The sequence below is a fragment of the Heterocephalus glaber genome, unplaced genomic scaffold (assembly GCF_053883595.1).
Source record: "Heterocephalus glaber isolate CG9 unplaced genomic scaffold, H.glaber_assembly_v1.0 deba00001150, whole genome shotgun sequence".
Classification (NCBI taxonomy): Eukaryota; Metazoa; Chordata; class Mammalia; order Rodentia; family Bathyergidae; genus Heterocephalus; species Heterocephalus glaber.
The window spans coordinates 312,084-334,222 of record NW_028258204.1 but is presented as its reverse complement, the minus strand read 5'-3'; the positions used below and the strand labels follow the sequence as shown (position 1 = coordinate 334,222).

Here is a 22,139-nt window from a genome sequence, read left to right as displayed (position 1 = left end):
AGGTGCTATTCAAATTTTATATTTCCTCCAGAGTTAGCTCCATTAATTTGTCTTCCAAGGTACTTCTTAGAAGTTGTCCAATTTATTTCAAAACAGATTTTTGTAATATGCTTTCTATATCCTTTTAAATTCTGTAAAATCTGTGGTAATATCTCCTAGATCTTAATATTGTAATTTTAAAAATGTATAACTGATATTGTGTAACAGGAAGAAAAGGACTAAAAGAGCAGGAGAATTGGGAGGAGTAGGGGAAGGGAAAAAAGGGAAAGGAAAAAATATGAGAAGAGGAAAAAAATGGAAACAAGGTCTTTGCAAATAGGGAAGGGTGGAGGGGGTGAAGGGAGGGCAGGGGAAGGGGAAAAAAGAAAGAACCAAGAGACTCATGTAATGGTACAAGATCCCAATGATGAACGTAACTGTATTTTATACCTAAAATGTATCAATAAAGTTAATGGGAAAAAAAAGAAACCATGGCAGTAATCAAAAGACAGACAATAGACAATAATAGTGGCATTAAAAGGGGAAGTAGTATTCAGGAAGTCCAGCACAGCTCGGGGATGATTGCACATCAGGCATAAATGAGAGGTGTGCATGAAGGCTGATTTCTAAGTTCTCATATTGTATAACTGGGTGCATATGGTGTCATTTCTTTCTGCAGAGAGAAGACTGTAGGCGAAGGGTCAGTTATTGGTAATGGTTATTGTGTGGGGGACATCAAGGAAATCATTAGTTCAGGTGTGTATTTAGTAAGATTGAGGAGTTGTGAGACATCCACCGGCAAGGTAGTAAGCAGTTTTCTATGTAGGGTACAGTTGACATGTCTGTGATTTATTTTTGTGTTAGCATAGTTGAAGACTAAGGTATAACTGAAACCTTCCAAGGAGGTATTGGAAATCTTGAGAGGAGTCCTTAGAATTGCGTCATTAAATACCCAGGTTGAAGATGTGGCAAAGGTGATGGAAGCTGTGGTGGGAAGTAAGAGGAAAACCAGGAGTAGTATCCTGAAGAATCCAAGGTACGAGGTTTTAGTAGGAAGGTAATGGTCAACAGTATGGTAGGCTGCTGACAGTTGAAGCAAAAGAAGAAAAATTTAAGTCATTCAAAATTTCAAAGCCAGATAACTTGGCAGCTTTAGAGAGTATATTTTAGTATTGTGTGAAGCAAGAATGTGTATTGAAGTGGGAGAAGGAATGAGTGGAGGTGATTAAATGATGATGACAAGTGCTTGAGTCAGCTCTTTCAGGAAATGGAGAGAGAAATGGGCTATTATCTGGAGGAGGTCATGGAGATGAAGAAACGTTGTCTGAAATTTGAGTGAAACCTGCGTACGGAGAAGCTGAATAGGCAGAAAGAGAAAGGGTTGGACAGTGAGAGGGCATGACTCCTGTGTTACCACAACAGGAAGGGGAGATGTGCGTACAGAGGTGGTAGATCCATCTCCTGAGTACCAAGAAACCAGGGAGTTCCACATGGTCTCTTTATTTATCCATGAAGGGCTGAGAGTGAGGAAGGGGGAATGGAGGTGTCAGAAGCGTAGAAAAGTAGCAAAGGTTGGAAATAATTTTCAGAGGAGGAGAGAAGTGAAACAATCCCTGAGATCCAGTAGGCAGTAGATTTGCAGTGTCACCACTATCATGTAGCAAATGCTCTGTGTACTTGTTTTGTTTTTGTATTCCTATTCAATTTAGTTATCTATTCCTCTATACACAAATTCACAGTTTGCTTACTTTGGCTTGTAATAAATACTGACATTATTTTGTTTGTAAAATGTCCCCTATCTGTTCTCTCTTCCCAGGGTTCTTTGCTGTTCTTGGATCTACATTCTGTAGCTTGTCTACACGTGAATATAAACACACACACACACACACACACACACAAACAGACACACACACACACATTCTATTCCAATTTAATTTGGATTTGTGTTAAATCTGTAAACTAACTAGGGAAATAGTGCCCTAATTATGATTTTGAGCTTTCTCCTTTTTGAATAGAGGTTCTTTCTCCTATTTTTATATTTCTTAATAAAAATTGAGAGCTTTCACTGTGTAATGAAATATACAAAGGTATATTTTTATTTCAATTTATGTCTAGTTTCCTTTTACTCTTTATTCCTATTGTGAATGACATTTTTCTTTCTTTTGCAATGTCTAGTTGGTTATTGTGGAATGTTGACTATCCCATTACCTCCCTCTCCTTTTTTCCCTCTCCTAATTTTCCCCTTCCTTACCTCCAGAAGTCTACCTCCTGGTTTCTCATCATCTCTCCTTTATTCTTTGTTTATTAACTTAGGTATATTTTAGGTTTTTTATATAGGAGAATAGATGCAATATTTAATTTTCTGAGTCTGACTAATTGCATTTAATACAATGGTTTTTAGTTCCATGCATTTTCCTGCAAACAGCATGATTTCATTCTTCCTTATGGCTGGATAGTATTCTGTTGTGTGTGTATACAAATTTTTCTTTATTCGTTTATCTGTTCATGGCCATCTAGGCTGTTTCCACAGTTCAGCTATTGTAAACTGTGCTGCTGTGAATGTTGTTATGCATGTATCATAAGAGTATGATGTCTTTAATTCTTTTGGGAATGTATCCAGGAGGTATAGCTGGGTGAAATGGAATTTCTAGTCTTAGTTTTTTAAGGAAGCTTCGTACTGATTTCTGTAGTGGGTGTACTAGTTTACATTCTCAAAAACAATGTAAAAGGGTCCCGATTTCCGTAGTGGGTGTACTAGTTTACATTCTCAAAAACAATGTAAAAGGGTCCCTTTTCCCTTACATCTTTACCAGCATTTGTTTTTTGTTTTGGTGTTTAAATATGTGATAGCTATTTTGACTGGGATGAAGTAGAATCTATATGTAGTTTTAATTTGCATTTTTCTGTTGGCTAAAGATGTTGAACATTTTTTCTTATACTTTTTTAGACTTTCTTATACTTTTTGGCACTTTAAACTTTTCAATTTGAGAAGCATCTATTCAGTTCATTTACCCATTTAAAACAGTTCATTGTTTCATGGGCATTCATTTTTTGAGTTTTAAAATTTATTCTAGATATTAATCCTCTAACAGAAGAGAAGCTAGGAAAGATTTTTCTCATTCAGTGAATTATACCTTCTCTTTGTTATTTTCTTTGCTGTGCAGAAGCTTTTAAACTTGATATATTTTCATTTATTGGTTCATATCATTCTGTGGTCTTGGAATCCTGTTCAGGAAGTCTTTGCCTGTGCCTTATGGCTTCAACTGTTGCCTCTATGTTGTTTTAAGCAATTTTAATGATTCTGGTTTATATCTAGGTCTTTGATCCATTTTGATTTGATTTTAATACAGGGTGCAAGTTAGCGACTTATTTTCAATTTTCTGCACATGGATATCCAGCACCATTTGTTAAAGAGACTATCTTTTCATCAGTATATGGTTTTGGCCCTTTGAAAATATTCAGATGTCTGTTGGTGCTTGGATTTGTTTCCATGTCTTCTATTCCAGTGGTCTACATTACTGTTTTTGTGCCAGTGCTATGTTGCTTTTGTTTCTGTGGCTTTACAGTATAGGTTGAAGTCTGGTGCGGTGATACCTATATCATTGCTCTTCTTGCTCAAGATTGCTTTGGCTATTCTGGGTCTTTTTGAATTCAAAAGAAACTTGGGATTACTTTTTGTAGTTCTGTGAAGAATGTTATTGGTATTTTAATAGGGATTGTATTTAATCTATAGATTGTTTTTGGTAATATGGCCATTTAAACACTATTAACTCTGCTGATCCAAGAACAAGATACACTTTTCCATTTTCTAATGTCTTCTTCACCTTCTTTGGAATTTTATAATTTTCATTATATAGGTCTTTCACTTCCTTGATTAGGTTGATTCTTAGGTACTACATTTTTTGAAACTATTATACATGGGAATTATTTTGATAATATGAGTTTCTTAAAGTGATGTTGAATTTTGCTTGCAACCATCTTACTAAGGATTGTTGCATCTAAGGGCATGATCCAAAACACGGAAAACATTTACAGTTTTAAAAAATGTATTATAGTAAAATATATTGTCATTAATTCCCTTCAGAATATCCCCCCTGTCTTTGAACACACTTATCCTATCTTTCTTGCTACTTTCTGAAGCAGTTTTGGAAATCCTTTTTGGTGAGTGTCTTTAGTTGTGCTGTTGTCACTGCCTCAATGTCCTGAGTAGATTCAAAATGTTTACCTTTTATGGCCATTTTCACTTAGGCGAAGAGCTAGAAGTCGCATAGTGCCAGATCTGGTGAGTAAGGTGGATGAGGACACACTATGGTGTTATGAGCTTGCTTTTCCTTTGGATGGCGCCGAGCAGCAGTGTTCACTGTACTTTTGATCACATTTCATAAGGACGTGAAGGAGGAATTCCAGGACTGCTTCCAAAAGTGACAAGAACAACGGGGTAAGTGTTTTCAAAGTGAGGAGGGGTATTTTGAAGGGGATTCATGGCAATGTGACTTTTACTGTAACACATTTTTAAAATTTAACATTTACCTTATATGGATATTGGTTCTATAGTTTTCCTTTTTGTTGTGTCCTCATTTGATTTTAATATCAGTACAGTGCTGGTTTCATAGAGTAAATTTGGAAGCGTTCCTTCCTTTTCTATTAAGTGGAAAAAATTGAGGAGCATGGCTCTTAGTTTTTCTGGTAGATCTGGTAGAATTCAGCCATAAATCTATCTGGTCCTAGACTTTTCCACTTGGTAGAAGTTTAATTATTGCTTCAATCTCATTGCTTGTTATTAGTCTATTTAGATTTTGTATATCTTCTGGCTTAATTTAGGTTAGTCATGTGGGTCTAGGAATTTATCCATTTCTTGTAGATTCTGCAGTTTGTTTGAATATAAATTTTGAAGATAATTTCTAATGATCCTCTAGATTTCAATGTGTAATTTAATTTTACCTTTTTCATTTCTAATTTTAATTTAGTCCATCTCTTTTTTGGGAAATTTGACTATGGGTTTATAAATTTTTTTCTTTTCAAAGAACTAACTGATTCATTGATCTTTTTTCTCTTTTTCTTTACTTTTTTCCCATTAAGTTTATTAGTACATTTTAGGTATAAAATACAGTTACATTCATCATTGGGATCTTGTACCATTTCATGAGTATCTTAGTTCTTATTTATTTTCCCCTAATAATTTCTATCTATGTTCATACTTTTTTCTTCCATTATCTTTATCTGGTTTTAGGATTAGCACAATGTTGATTTCCTAAAATGTGGGGATAGGTGTTCCTTCTTTTTCTGTTTTAAATGTTTGATAAAATTTATCAGTTAAAATGTATATGAGCCTGCTGTTGTCATATAGGTAGGTTTTCAAGCTAGGAATATACTTTCTTTAATAGATGCTATTCAAATTTTATATTTCCTCCAGAGTTAGTTTCATGAATTTGTCTTCCAAGGTAGTTCTTAGAAGTTGCCAAATTTATTTCAAAAAAAGATTTTTGTAATATGCTTTCTATATCCTTTTAAATTCTGTAAAATCTGTGGTAATATCTCTTAGATCTTGATATTGTAATTTTAAAAATGTATACTTGATGTTGCATAATAGGAAGAAAATGTCTAAAGGACCAGGGGAGGTGGGAGGGGTAGGGGAAAGGAAAGAAGGGAAAAGAAAAAATATGAGAAAAGGAAAAAAATGGAAACAAGGTCTTTGCAAATAGGGAAGGGTGGAGTGGGTGAAGGGAGGGCAGGGGAAGGGGAAAAGAATAAGAACCAAGATTCTCATGTAATGGTACAAGATCCTAATGATGAATGTAACTGTATTTTATACCTAAAATGTTCCAATAAACTTAATGGGGGCGGGGAGAAGTCAGATCTGGCAATATATAGAAAGTGGTTTTATTATAGGGATGGCAGTGTTGGTTCAGCATTGGAAGATCCACCCCCTAAAATCATCATTTTAACAGAGGAAAGGAAAAAGCCTTATGATCCTGTCAGTAGTTGGAGAAAAGGTATTGGACTAAATTCTACAGCTGTTCATGGTAAAAGCTATTAGAAGACTAGAAGTAGAACAGAAACTTCTCAACAGATCAAAGATGTACTCCATAGTTCCAGCAAAATCGTCTTATGTATGAATGGAGAAGATACAATCCTTTGTCCCTAAGGTGGGGAACAAGGGCAGCTATGCCTACTCTTCATCTGTCCATTAAACTTTGAAACATAGGCCCAAACCAAAATAGTCTGGCAATAAAAATAAACAAATAGCATAGGATTGGCAAGGTAGAAGTAAAATCTTTATATGTAGATGAAATGATCAGCTACAGAGAAAACACTAAGAATCTCTAGGAGCCCATAGAACTTGTATTTGACTTTAGCAGGATTAGAAAACACAAGGTACATATAAAAATTCAGGTCTATGTATACTTGCTATAAATGAAGAATTGGCTATTGAAATTTAAAAGTTATGTAGGAGTACAAAGGACCTAGAAAAGTAAAAAGAAAAAGAAAAAAAAAACAGTATTGGAAGACATTTAGTACCTAATTTTAAGACTTCCTCTAAAGCTACAGTAATCAAGGCAATGTTGGTGTAAGGAAAGACATATAGATCATTGGAATAAAACAGAGATTCTAGAAATAGAACCACACATATATGGTCCACTGAGTTTCAAAAGATTATTTAACATTAATATTTTATAGAACATAAACTCAACTCAAGAGCAGAGGAAAAGATAGTGTTTTCAGCAAATGGTACTAGAACACCTGGTATCCATATATAAAAAATTAACCTCAACTCTTTATTTCCATACATAAAAATAACTTGAAAGGATCTATGAACCTAAATGTGAAAGACTAAAAGTATAAAACTTTAAGAAGAAATTATAAGGGAAAATGTTCATGAATTTAGGGTAGTCAAGAATTTCCTAGGATATAAAAAACATGATGTATAAAAGAAAAAAATTGATAAATGAGATTCCATCAAAATTTAGAACTTTAAATGACATCATTAAAATGAAAAGTGGTCCTTAAACAGACCATATTTATAATGCATATAACCTATGACCAGAATATATAAAGAACTCTTACAGCTCATTAATAGACAACCCGATTAAAAAGTAGACATAAGAAGATAATAGCCATTATAGCACAAGGAAAGGTGTGCAACACTCAGGAAAATACTAATCAGTACAATAACAAGATTGAATTATACACTCATTAGGGAGATGAAGTTAAAAGTTTTAAAAGAACAAATGTCAGTTTAGGTGTGAACCAGTTAGAACTTTCTAATAACTGCTAATGTGAATGTAAAATGATAAAACCATTTTGGAAAGCAATATAGAAATTTCTTGTATTACTGTTAAGAACCAACAGTCCTTTTCTTAAGTTTTTGCTTGAGAGGAATGAAAACACATGTTCACAATAGATTTGTACATATAAGTTGAGTATCCCTTATCTGAAATTCTTGGGACCAGAGTGTTTCAGATTTTTGTTTAAAGTCCACTTGATCTGCAAAGAGGATAGCTCCTCCTGCTTTATTTTTCTGGTTCCTGTCACATGGAGTATTGTTTTCCATCCTTTAACTTTCAGACCATGAGTTTCTTTTTGAATTAAATGTGTTTCTTGTATGCAGCATATTGTTGGATCTTGCTTCTCGACCCATTCTGCCAGTCTATTTCTTTTGATTGGTGAATTGAGACCATTAACGTTGATGGTTATAGCTCAGGTATAATGACTTATCATTGTCATGACTGTTTCTTTTTGTTGGATTCTCCTCCTTTGTGTTTAATTTCTTGTCATGTTCAGCAGATTCATTCTGCTGGGCTTCCTGGGGTTGTGATCCTCATTATCTTTTCATAGGATGTCGTCTAAAATTTTTTGGAATGCTGGTTTGATATTCATGAAGTTCCTAAGATGCTCTTTGTCATGACAGTATCTTATTTCTCCATCAATTTTGAAAGAAAGTTTTGCAGGGTACATCAATCTGGGTTGGAGGCTGTTTTCTTTTAGGGCTTGAAATACATCACACCAAGCTCTTCTTGCCTTGAGGGTTTGTGATTAGAAGTCTGCTGTGATTCTTCTGGGCTTTCCTTTGGATGTGATTTGTTTCTTTTCTCTCACTGCTTGTAGAACTTTGTTCTTCTGTTGGGTTTCTGGAATCTTAGCAATTATATGCCTATGTGTAGATTTTTTTGATCAAGGCTATTTGGAGCCCTATATGCCTCCCTTATCTGTATGTCAAGTTCTTTTCCCCTGCTTGGGAAGTTTTTTGCCATCACTTCTGTGAACAGTTTTTTTTATGTCATCTGCACCCTCTCCTGTTCATGGACTCCAGTCAGTCTTATGTTATTCTTCTTTGCATTGTCTAGCAGCTGCTGGATTGATTTCTTGTGGTCTCTTACAATTTTAAAGCAATTTTTCTTTTCCTGGTCACTAATTGCAATCTTATCTTCTATAAGGAAATTCTGTCCTCACATTGGCTCATTCTGCTGTGTAGACTTTCAATGGAGTTTTTTTTTAATAAGGGAAAATGTTTATGAATTCAGGGTAGGCAAGAACTACCTAGTATACAAAAGACATGATGTATAAAAGAAAAAAATTGATAAATGAGATTCCATCAAAATTTAGAACTTTAAATGACATCATTAAAATGAAAAGTAGTCCTTAAACAGACCATATTTACAATGCATATAACCTATGACCAGAATATATAAAGAATTCTTAGAGCTCATTAATAGACAACCCAATTAAAAAGTAGACATAAGAAGATGATAAATAGCCAGTACAGGACAAGGAAAGGTGTGCAACTCTAGAATCAGAAAAATACTATTCAGTACAATGACAAGATTGAATTATACACTCGTTAGGGAGATGAAGTTAAAAGTTTTAAAAGCCTTGTCATGACTTTTTCTTTTTGTTGGATTCTCCCCCTTTGAATTTAATTTGTCATGCCCAATGGATTCATTCTGCTGGGTTTCCTGGGGTTGTGATCCTCATTGTCTTTTCCTAGGGTATTGTCTAAAATTTTTTGGAGTGCCGGTTTGATATTCGTGAAGTTCCTGAGGTGCTCTTTATCATCAAAGTATCTTATTTCTCCATCAATTCTGAAAGATAGTTTTGCAGGGTACATCAATCTGGGCTGGAGACTGTTTTCCTTTAGGGCTTGAAATACATCCAAGCTCTTCTTGCCTTGAGGGTTTGCATTGAGAAGTCTGCTGTGATTCTTCTGGGCTTTCCCTCGGATGTGATTTGTTTCTTTTCTCTCACTGCTTGTAGAATTTTGTTCTTCTGTTGGATTTCTGGAATCCTATTATAAGCCTATGTGTAGATTTTTTTTGATCAAGGCTATTTGGAGTCTTATATGCCTCCCTTGTCTGTATGTCAAGTTCTTTTCCCCTCCTTGGGAAGTTTTCTGCCATCACTCCTGTGAACAGTTTTTTATGTCATTTGCACTCTCTCCTCTTTCTTCATTGACTCCAGTCAGTCTTATGTTATTCTTCTTTGCATTGTCTAGCAGCTGCTGGATTGATTTCTCATGTTCCTTTACAATTTTAAAGCAATTTTTCTTTTCCTGGTCACTAATTGCAATCTTATCTTCTATATCTGAAATTCTGTCCTCACATTGGTTCATTCTGCTGTGCAGACTTTCGATGGAGTTTTTAATCTCCTGGAAATCTGTTTGCATCTGTTTTATGGATTCCATTTGTTTCCTATGTTGGGATTCCATTATGTTCCTCAGCTCCTCTATTTATTTTTATCTGTGTCCTCTCTAGATTTATTAAACATGTCTTGCACCATGAGCACAATCTCTGCTGTTATCTGAGTAATTATTTCTGATTTCATTTTTCCCAGATCCTCTTTTGTTGCCAGTTCAGAGAGTCCAGGTGGTTGAGTCTCAGATTGTTCCATCTCGTTTCCCTTTGGGGTTGCTCTAAGTGATCCAGAAGTCTGGTTTTGAGGCTTCTTTATGTGTCTTCTTATTTCCACGGTGGGGAGGGGGGCTGCTTCTGGTGCCCACATGGCTCACCTTCTCTGCCCTAGGAGCTTGGGATGGTGGTGGGGGAGCTTCCTTCCTGGTTCTCTTCAATGGAGTTTTTAATATCCTGGAAATCTGTTTGCATCTGTTTTATGGATTCCATTTGTTTCCTATGTTGGGATTCCATCATGTTCCTGAGCTCCTCTCTAGATTTATCAATCATGTCTTGCACTATGAGCACAATCTCTGCTGTTATCTGAGAAATTATTTCTGATTTCATTTTTTCCAGATCCTCTTTTGTTGCCAGTTCAGGGAGTTCAGGTGCTTGAGTATCAGAGTGTTCCATCTTGTTTCCCTTTGAGGTTGCTGTAGGTGATCTGGAAGTCTGGTTTTGAGACTTGTTTATGTGTCTTCTCATTTCAATGGGGGGTGGGGTGCTGTTGGCACCTGTGTGGCTCACCTCCTGTGTGCTGGGGGCAGGGTGCTATGGTGGCCGGGAAGCCTCCTCTTGTGCACTGGGAGTGGCTCATCTTCTGTGTGCTGGCCTTCTTTACTTTTAATTTTATTAACTTCTGCTCTGGTATTTATTTTTTATTTCCTTCTACTGGTTGTTTGTGTTGTTTGTGTTCTACTACTGTTTGTGTTGTTCTCGTTTCTGTGACCTTGAGATGCATCATTCGGTTATATGTTTGGGTTTGTTCTATTTTTCTAAAGTAAGCACTCATAAGTATAACATTCCCTCTTTTGAATTGCTTTCATTATTTCCCACAGAGTCTGATGTGTAGTCTTTTCATTAACATTTTATTCTAGGAACTTTTGAATTTCTTCCCTGATTTCTTAAGTAACCCATCGATCATTTAAGAGTGCATTACTAGTCTCCATGTGTTTGTGTAGTTTCTCTGGTTTCTTTTGATGTTGATTTCTAGTTTCATTCCATTGTGATCTGATAAAATGCATGAGATTATTTCAGTTTTTTTATTTATTGACACTTGCTTTGTGCTGTAAAATATTTTGAGGAAGTTCTGTGGGGTACTGAAAAGAAAGTGTATTCTGCTTATATTGAATGAAAAATTCTGTAGATACCAATTTAGTCCTTTTGAGCTACAGTGTAGTTTAATTCTGATAATCCTTTGATTTTTTCTGTCTAGACAACCTATCTGTGATGGTGGGGTGTTGAAGTTTCCCACCATAATGGTATTGGGGTCTACCTTTTTATGTCAAGTAGTGTTTGTTTTATGAAACTGGGTGCACTGACTTTCAGTGCATATGTGTTTATGATTGTTATCTCTTCTTGGTGAATTTTCCTCTTTAACAGTATGTCCTTGTCATCTTCCCCCTCCTCTTCTTCTCTTCTTCCCTGTTTTTCTCCTCCTCCTCCTTCTTCTTCTTCCTTCTTCTTCCTCTTCCTCTTCTTCTTCTTGTTCCTTCTTCCTTCTTCTTTCTCCTCCTCCTTCTCCTTCTCCTCCTTCTCCTTCTCCTTCTCTTTCTCCTTCTCCTCCTCCTCCTTCTTCTCCTTCTTCTTTTTCTTCTTCCTCTCCTCCTCCTCCTCCTCCTCCTCCTCCTCCTCCTCCTCCTCTTCTTCTTCTTCTTCTTCTTCTTCTTCTTCTTCTTCTTCTTCTTCTTCTTCTTCTTCTTCTTCTTCTTCTTCTTCTTCTTCTTCTTCTTCTTCCTCTTCTTCTTCTTCCTCTTCTTCTCCTTCCCTGCTTCATGATCTCCTCCTTCCCCTCCTTTTCTCTTTTTCAGTATTGTGTTGTACCCAGAGGCTTTCTACTAAGTTATATCTACAGCCCATTTTATTTTTTGAGATAGGGTCTTACTAAGTTGCTCATTTACCTATGTTGAGTTGTAACTCACAATCCTCTTGCTTCAGCTTCCCAGAGTGCTGAGATCATAGGCATGTGCCACTATGCCACGCCTGTTCTTCTGTTCTTCTTTATTTCTTCTGACCAGTTTTGGTTTGAAGTCTATCTTTTCAAATATGTGTAAAACTACTCCTACTTGCTTTCTGGTTCCAGCTGCTTAGAGTATCATTTTTCATCCTTTCATTTTCAGTCTGTGTGTGTTTTTGTTGCAGGCCACATATAGTTGGGTCTTGTTTTTTGATCTGGTCTGCCTTCCAATCCATCCCTTCTAATTGTAGAGTTGAGACTATTTATAGTGTTATTATTGAAAGGTATGTACTAATTCCTGTCATTTTGTTATATTTATGATGTTTGATTAATTTTTGTTGTTCATTCACTTATCTTCTCTCCCAGGAAGCTTTACTCTTTCCCTTAGTCTCATGACTGTATTTTTGATCTGTGGGGTTTCCTTGAGTATTTCTTGCAATGCTGGCTTGGTACTCATGAATTTCTCTAGTTTATACTTAATGGACAGTCTTCATTTGTTCTTCAATTTTTAAGGATAGCTTTGCTATATATACTAATCTGGGTTGGCAATTATTTTCTTTCAAAGCTTAAAATGTCATAATATGATAAATACCTTTCAATTTTATTTGATTTTCTTTTAACCCATTTAGAAATGTACTTAGTTTTTACAGTACTTGTTAACTGTGTTCTTATTGATTTTGTAATATGCCATATAACAAACTTTCTAAATCTTTGGCTGCTATGATATGGGAAACAGTATTCTGAGTGCTCAATTCTGAGGCTTGAGAAAAATGTCTCCCTTGGCTTATCTGAAAGATTCTATACAGCAACATTAACAAAAGTAATGAGTATAAATCATACAATGAACTCAGCAATTTTGGGGGAGATGATTCATATTATGTTCTTCAGTAAAGCCTAAGACTACTTCTAAATAGATCAACATATACTAATTTATGAATTATAAACAATGCAAGATGTTAAAGTGAGACTTTTATAACATGCTATGTTTTATTCATAAAATAAACTCTGAAACAGAAGAATTGTTTTTTGGTTTTTGGTTTTTGGGGTTTTTTGGTACTGAGGATTGAACTCAGGACCTTGTGCTTGCCAGGCAGGTGCAGTGCCACTTAGCTAAATCCCCAGCCCAAAAGAATTATTTTCTATAGTTCCCAATTGATAGTTTCTGCAGGTTACATATATTTAAAATTTACCTGAAGAGTACTTGAATAATATAATAATTAGGAGCAAAGAAATTGCTCAGAAATCAACTCCCTGAGGATAATTCTAAGAAGCAGAGTTCTCTTGGCCTGTTTGTTTTATTTAAAGCAGGGGGAAAGAAGATTAGTATGGGGGTTGATGATGAAATTATTTACAAGAAAAATAGGTGAAAATTCCTCTCATATAGTTTGGCTTTTCTCATTAAGATGTTAACTTCTGTATGGCACTTTCCATTTAATCAATTATTTTCTTCTCTTTGTTCAGAAAATGATAATGGAGGATATGACTCTGACACAGAAGACCTGAATTCCCAGGAGAATTTGCATTCATTAAGTAAGAAAAATACGTTTTCATCAAAGGTAAAACCAAAAGGAGAGGGCCCTCTGCTTACTGATGGTAGATGATACCTGGATCATTGACTCAGCTCTCTGGGGAATAGGTATCTATTATACTGTCCTCACCACAGAGATTTCTCAAGTGTGTGTCCTTCTGTTGTTGAAGATGACCAAAATAGGGTCTTGAAGGAGTGGGACTTTTTGCACCTATAAGAAAACCTTTTCAGTGCTACTCTACTCTGGAAATTAAATTCATTTTGACATTTACGTTGTTTTGTATTACTAACAGAGGTGCAAAATAATTTCAATGAAGTGTGAAGCACCTTTAGGTTCACTGAGGTGGACTTTTTCTGTGATAGCAATAGCATGGTGCAGTGTGCCACACTTTGGAAAAATAGAGGACTGTGAAATACTTGACAAAACCTCTACCTTCAACACACTCCCTTTCTGTGTAGTTACTGCCAGGGACAGAGCACAAGAAAGGGAAACTCATTTGCATCTTGTGGGTGCCTTGCATTTCTTTTTCTTATACAGTCAACTGGAGCTTTGGGACTTCTGCAGTGATGCTGCCCTCACACTTACTTCTTGTAAGTTCTGCCCATCAGTACCAAGAGCAAGTACTGCTTCTGCCACTTCCCCAGTTCAGCTGCTTCTTTCACTGGCAGGAATGTTGCTTTAAACACAGCATTATTGCTTGGTTATTTTCTCCCAAAAAATTTTGCCCACTTCTCTGTTATATATAAGGTGACCACATCAAGGTCACCGTCACATCTCTTGACATTTTTAGTTTTTGTATTTTCTTGCTAAATTTTAAGATTTGGCCTATCTAGGATGAGTTTTGATACATTTTAAAGTTTGCATTTTCTACAGAATATCTTACAACGGTCCTTAAAAGTATGTTGGGAAAATTAGATAATTTAATGAGGATTTTCTTTTCTTAATATTTTATGAAGCAGTTTGATATTATAGCTACTTGATATCCTTTTGGATATGCTGTCCCCTAGGAATTGTCTTGACTCTAGACATGTAACAGGTTACACTGAAAGATAGGTAAGGAAATTTATCCCCAACACTCATTTTAGAGGTGAAGAAACAGGACCAGAAAGCTGAAGCAATTTGTCCATGATCATACAACCCTGTAGCCACAGAGAAAAGACTACAAGACAGGCTTCTATCTCCTAGTATTAGAATTTTCACTTTGTCCTCATAAATCCTTTGTGTATGTAATATGGAAAAGATAATGTAGGGTCTTCAGAAAAAAATCATCTAAGCTTTACTTTAATTTGGCATTGATTTGATTCAATGAGCAATTTCCAAATGACTTGACATCTTGATAATTTACTATATTTCTCCTTGTTACTTCTTGATGTTGTTAACTAAATCACATTCCATTCATTCAGAGACATTTTAGAGTTCTAAGTGAGTCTTCAATAAATTGCAGCCATCTAGAATAGTTCATCTCTTTGCAAAACATAATCAGGTTGATTCTGAAGTACCACTTGAACAATGTCTCAGATTTAAATTGTATTATGGCTTCTCATTTAGACATGTCACTTTTTCTAAGTAAATGAGTTGTACTTGAATGACTTTTTCAACATGTCTTGTAAGAGTGGGGAGGGCTTGTATTGATGTGATAAATACTGCCTCATTTCTTTTTCCCCATCCCAATTTATTAACAATCTCCACATAACAATTTTAATTATCTTCAAGTTAATTTTTAGGGATTTGTTTTATCAGATGATGTGATAAACTAGTTTTCAGGATTAGGTCAACTCTGTAACACTCATTTAGTTTTTTAGTCAGATTCGTGATGCATTAATAGGAATCCTCCCACACTTGATCTTAGCCAAAAGGCCAAGAAGTGATTAACAGGAATCCTAAGGGACATTTTTCTACTATACATTAAAGAGTTAATATATATATATATATATATATATATATATATATATATATATACACACAGATATTCCTCATTTAATGACTGTTTGGACTTAGCAACCTGTTGCTTAGACTTAAGATCTGCACTTGGATTTATGATGCAGAAATGTAAGCAGGAATGTGGCCTTATGGTGGCTTTTTCTCCAGTACGGAACTGTAAGTTTTGCTTATTGTACTGTACAGTGTAATACTGTAGTTTAATATTTCATTGTATAGTACTGCATGTAAGAGTTATGTAAATAAAAGCAAAGTTATCATGTTGGAATTCCCTTTGACCATTTCTTTGTTCTGAATATTGTAATGTACATACTATATACAGTTCCTCATTTAGTGACCAATTCATTTAATGAACTAGTCTCAGGAAAGGAATATGGTCATAAACAAGGAGTGTCTGTACACTAAGCAAACACTAATTAAAAAGAATTGGTGTAGCAATGGTAATATCAGACATTATGCATTAAAAGGTCTCTATATAAAGAATTAGTTCACAAAAATGATAAAAATTCTACTGCATTTATAAGCATCTGTAACAGCAAGGAGCCACATATATGTGGCCACAGAAAGTTGAATTTTGAATTCACACCAACAGAGAAGAGCCACATGATTTTATATAGATGAAAGTAAGTTTCTTGTGAAAGTACAGCAGATATGAGCATAGTCCAGTAATGCATTACCACACAACGAGGCAAGGGACAGCACTAAAGATGAAAGGGAATCTTCTGGGGAAGGATCCTGGATGAAATGGTGCCTTTGGTAGGCAAGAGAGAAAATGCCAACACTGTACCCAGTTTGTTAGTTTTTTAAGTACTGTGTTCAGACAAAAGTGGCTTGGTGCCAACAAGCCTGCATATTTGGGGCAGTGTCTTGGGTCTGGCTAAAACCAAGGACACTCTCACAGGGCACTCAATGCTATCTGTACATAACATTTCTTTCCCAGGAGAAATAGCCAGTTTCTCTGCAGAAAGGCAGCAACCAAGGTCATTTAAGCCAACATGTGCATTTCACCGACTCTCATCACTTTTAACTCTTTCCCTGATAGTATCTAATGATAGTGTCAGAATACATAAATCATTGCAGTAGTCTCCCCTTATCTTTGAAGGGTATATTCCAGGTTCTACTGTGAGTGCCTGAAACCACAAATAGTACCAATCTCTATTCAGAAGATCCTCTACTTACGCTGGTTCTACTTAAGATTTTTTGATATTAGAATGGTGCAAAAGCAACAACCATTTAGTAGAAATAGCACTTTCTTTTCTTGGGATAGCAATATGCATTAAGTTATTCTCTTGTGATGCCAGGCAGCCATAGTGAGGTACAACTCCCAGTCAATCATCACACAGTCAAAGAGCACAAAATAAGTATAGTATTCTTCAGTATAAATGCTTTCTTTTCAGTATTGGGTTCAAACTCAGAATGTCATATATGGGAAACAAGCACACTAACAGCAAACTACATCCCCAGGCCTTTTAAAAAACTTTTAATACGAGATAGGATCTTCATAAATTACCTAAGCTGGACTCAAACTTGCGATTTTTGTGCCTCAGCCTCCTAAGGACATGAAGTTACAGATGTGCCTGCCACACCTGACTATAAATGCACTTTTTTGCTCATAGTACTTCCAAATTAAATGATTTTACCATGGTATAACCTTTGAGAAATGCATTCACTTATCCAGACCCAAGGAATGGACTCGGAGGCATGAAGATCAGCGAATGAGCAGGCATGTACAGGGCAGTTACAGTGAGCAATTTATCCCTAGCATGCAGGTCCCTTCCTCCAGTTCCTCATTGGCTGAATACTGTGAGAGACAGTATTCCTTTCCCAGATGTTGCCTAAGTTTTATTACCTCTTTATACGGCAGTTTCCTGGTCCCAGTCCAATTTTGAGTTTGGATTTTCCTATAATACTCTCTGGTCTGTACTTTGGGACTTCCTGAGAACCCAATGTTCTTGTTTAGAGGTTTTATGCTGTGGTTAGTATGTTTCCACTTAACCTTAACTATCTTACCATGAAAATGAACCATTTTATGCCTTTCTTCTCCCTTCTCCACTCACATCTGCATTTCTCAACAAAAGCTTTACTAGTTGTTTATCTCTCCTCCAACATTCCATTTGTTTAAGGATCTTCCAGCTGCATGACCTTTGTCATGTCTTCAGGCCATTCAACAATTTTGTGTGCTAGTAACTTTTCAGAGTTAAATACTTTGCTTTGGAAATGGCCTACCTTAAGATTTTACTTTTTACAGCACCCTATTATAAGTCAAGAAATATCTGAATATATTGTTTTCTCTATACATACATACTGATGTTAAAGTTTAATTAATTTTTTTCAGAGTACTGGGAATCAAACTCAGGACCTTGCACTTGCCAGGTAGGCATGGTGCCACTGAGCTAAATCCCCGGCCCCTAAAATTTAATTTATAAGTTAGGCACATTAAGAAACTAAAAACAGTAACCAGTAATAAGAGAGAACAATGATATAACAAAATCAATTAATTTACTTTTCCTCCTTTATAATTACATAGATAGATTTGTTCTAATGGTACATCTTAACAACCTCAGTATACAGTTTTGCTTTCCTTATTTTTAAAACTATACTTTTATTTTTAATTGACAGTAATTATACATATTTATGGGGTACACCGTGACATTTTAGTACATGCATGCAATGTGATCAGATCATGGTGTATCCTTTACCTCAGATGTAGATCTTTGTGTTGAAAAATTCAAAATCCTTGCTATTAGCTATTTTGAAATATTGAATTAATTGTTTTCAATCATAGTTATGCTACTGTGCTGTAGAACATTGGAAGTTATTTCTCTTATCTACCTGTACCCTGTAGTCATTGTCCATCCTGTCTCCATTCTACTGTTCTCCCCACCTCTCCCAGGCTCATGTAACCTCTACTGTCTACTTCTTTGAAGCCAGTTTTTTATATTTCAGGTATTTGTGAGAATATTTGTGTATTTGTGCCTGGCTTATATCACTTAATTTGATGTTATCCAGTTCCTTCTATTGTGCTGTATGGTGGGTAGTATTCCATAACACATATTTTATTTATCCATTCATCCTTTCATCAATGGAGACAGGTTGAGTCTGTACTCTGGCATTGTGAACAGTGCTGCAGTAAGTGTGTGAGTGAAGATGATTATGACATATTCATTTAAATTTCTTTAAATATGTATCTATTAGTGACATTACTGAATCATATGGCTCTAGTTCTATTTTTGGAGGAACCTCCGTACTGTTTTAGATACTGTCTTTATAGATTTACATTTCTGCTAACAATGTACAAGTGTTCTATTTCCTACACATTCTTGCTGGTATCTGTTATTTTTGTATTTTTGATAATCATCATTATAAGTAGTGAAACTATATCTCATTTGTGGGAAATGGTAGAATTCAGCTATCTAGTTGTAAGAATAGATCACAAGAAGTTTGTTAACTAAGAGAATTAAGTCATTTCTGGGAAATTCCACAAGTCTGTTTGTTAAAAGAATGCCAGAAAACTTTGAGACCTTGTAAAAGTCTCACAGGAGAAAAACAGGTTTTCCTAGTTTTCTTATTTACCATTTTCTGGGATCAGAGGACCGGGACCCAGTGACTCTACAGGTGGTAAGAGAGATACACTCACTACGCACATCCACATCTGTGATGTTTATGGTGGGCTGGTGGGCTTGATTTTTGGCTAAAGTCATCCTGCTCTCTTGATACTATCTGATAAGAAGAGGGCTGCAGTGTGCTCTTTGATGTACGGGATTGGTGAATAGAAACAGGGGACTTGTGAATTCTCTTGTAGCTTTTATGAGTCACTTAAAGTCACTAGTTATCATCAGAGGTGAAAATCAGAAAGGCAATAGCAAGAATAATTAAGCTGCTTTCCTGCATGTATAAAAGCCTTGCTTCTTTCCTTTGTGATTGTCAAATAGTGCCAGAGGAATTAAACTGCTGTTCATCCCCCAGGCTGTCTCCTTTTCTTTCTTTAAAAGTCGGTGCTTTCCGGGGTTCCAGGTCTCCCTCAAGAGAAACCAACGACATTCATTATGGTTTTGATTTGCATTTCCTTAGTTTAGTGATGTTGAACATTTTTTCAGCATGGTCCCAGATCTAAGGAATAAAGTGGATAAAGATACATTATAATACTTAAATTGTCATACTAGAAACAATATGTGAGATGGAACATTGTCATGATGGAAGGTGAAACCATTTGCCCATTTCTTAGAACATTTTCTACATACATCATTTCTTAAAGACTCTAAAAAGTGATTACCGTATTCAGAGTTGACTGTAGTGTTCTTGGGTTCAAACTCAGCTTGCACAATTCTACCAAGGTCAAAAAACACAACATCACCATGATGTTGGAACTTAATTGACACATTTTTTTTTGCTTTGCAAGAGAACTGGGTGACTTTCATTGAGAACTTTGAATCTTGGTCTCAAGACCATAACCATAGAACCAAGTTTTATTTTTGTGATGACATTTCTTAAAACTCTAGAATCTGAAGTGGTGCAATTGCACAACTCCAATGAAATGCATTGTGTGTGATCTGTGACTGAGGGCTTATTTTAAAACACACCTTCTCTCAACCATACCTCACAAGTGACTGATGGCACTGAACACGTTGGAATTTGCCATACACTGCTGCTAAGGTTTGATGCATTACTTCTTATATTGAAGATCCCTATCTTTCCATGGGATGACCCTCAGCAGCAGCATTCCCTGTATTTCGTGATCACACTTCACATATCCTATTTGGAGAAATGTCTGTTTAGATAATTTACCAATTTTAATTCATTATTATCATTCTTATTTTGCTGTTAAGTTCTATGAGTTCCTTATATATTCTGGAAATTGATCCTTGTCAGATGAATAGTTTGCACATACTTTCTCCCTTTCAGTGGGTTGTCTCTTCACTCTGTTGATGATTTGCTATATAGAAGCTTTTTAGTTTAATGTGATTGAATTTGTCAATTTTTACTTTTTTGCCTGAGCTATTGGAGTCTTAATCAAACATATCTGCTGAGACCAATTTCCTGAAGTGTCTCCCCACTACTTTCTTGAGGTAAATCCTAGTTTCATTTGTTGTATTTAAGTCTTTGATCCATTTTGAGTTGATTTTTATATATAGTGAGAGATTAGTCTAGTTCTTTTTTTTATTAAATTCTTTTATTGGTACATTGTAGGTATACAACACAATTACATTTCTCATTGGGAATTGTACCTTTACATAATGTGTCTTGGTTCTTATTTTTTCCCCATTCCTAGCCCTCCCTTCACGCCCTCCACCCTTCCCTATTTACAAAGACTTTATTTCCATTTTTTCCATTTCTCAGCATTTTTCCTTTCCCTTCTTTCCTTTCCCCTGCCCCTCCCACTACCCCTACCCCTTTGGACCTTTGCTTCCTATTTTACATTATTGATTATTCATTCTAATCATTGGTACATTTTAGGTATACAATATAATGACATTCATTATTGGAAATTTGCACCTTTACATAGTCTCTCTTGGTTCTTATTTTTCACCCTTGCCCAGCCCTCCCTTCAACCCCTCCAGTCCTCCCTATTTACAAAGATTTTGTTCCTATTTTTCCATTTTCTCATATTAATCCCATTCCCTTCTATCCTTTCCCCTAGCCCTCCCACTTCCTTCTCCTTTGCTCCTTTTATTCCTATTTCACATTACCTATTATACATTTAGTCCTTATTTACACTTCTAGTTTTTCACACCAGAGAAACTATTCAGTATTTACATATGTGTGTCCTATTTATTTCACTTAAGAGTATCGCCTCAATGTGCACCCACTTAGCTATAAATGTCTCTAATTTCTCATTTTTTATGGCTGAGTAGTACTCCATTTTATTAAAAAAAAAACACATTTTCTTTATCCAGTCTCCAGTTGATGGGCATTTGGGCTGTTTCCAAGTTTTAGCTATTACAAACTGTGCTGCTATGAACATGGGTGCACATATATCACTGTGGTATGATTCTTTTAATTCTTTGGGGAAGATCCCCAGCAGTAGAATAGTGGGGTCAAATGGGACTTCCAGTCCTAGTTCTTTGAGGTATCTCCATACTGATTTCCACAGTGGTTGCACCAGTCTACACTCCCACCAGCAGTGGAGCAGGGTTCCTCTTTCCCCACAGCCCCAACAGCATTTGTTATTGGTTGATGTCATGATAGCAGCCATTCTTTCTGGAGAGAAGTGGAATCTCAGCGTTGTTTTCATTTGCATCTCTCGAATGACCAGTGATGTTGAACAGTTTTTCATGTATTTATTTGCTATTTCTACTTCTTTGTCTGAGAAATGTCTGTTCATTTCAGATGCCCATTTTTGGATTGGATCTTTAAATTTGGGAGGTCTGATCTTTTTAAGTTCTTTATAGATTCGAGATAGTAGACCTTTGTCTGAGGAAGAGCAGGTGAAGATTTTTCCCCACGTTGTGTGTTGTCTCTTCACACTGCTGGTGGTTTCTCTTGCTGTGCAGAAGCCTTTTAATAAGAAGAGATCCCATTTGTTGATTGTTTGTGCTAGTTCACGGGCAACTGAGGTTTTGTTCATAAAATCTTTTCCTACACCAATGTCTTCAAGGGTTCTACCCAACCTCTGTTCCAACTGGTTCAGAGTTTCTATTTTAATATTTAGATCTTTAATCCATTTTGATTTTAGTTTAGTGCATGATGAGAGATACAGGTCTAGTTTTAATCTTTGGCAAGTTGAAGCCCAATTTTCCAGCACCATTTATTAAAGAGGCTATCTTTCCTCTAGTGAGGGTGTTTGGCTCCTTTGTTGAAGATGAGATGGCTGAGTGTGTCTGGCATTGTTTCTGCATCTTCTAATCTGTTCCA

At 35.8% G+C, this 22,139-nt stretch overlaps 1 protein-coding gene across 1 annotated transcript in view; it reads left to right on the top strand.

Moving 5' to 3' along the window:
* The window catches only part of Frmpd2 (FERM and PDZ domain containing 2), a 145,515-nt gene extending 130,283 nt beyond the window's left edge, over positions 1–15,232 (top strand). The window contains exons 34-36 of the mRNA XM_087210584.1: positions 4,228–4,261; positions 4,366–4,417; positions 13,282–15,232. The gene's annotated coding sequence lies outside the window, so the exon portion shown is untranslated. The remainder of the gene's footprint in view (positions 1–4,227; positions 4,262–4,365; positions 4,418–13,281) is intronic.
* The last annotated feature ends 6,907 nt before the right edge of the window (positions 15,233–22,139 follow it).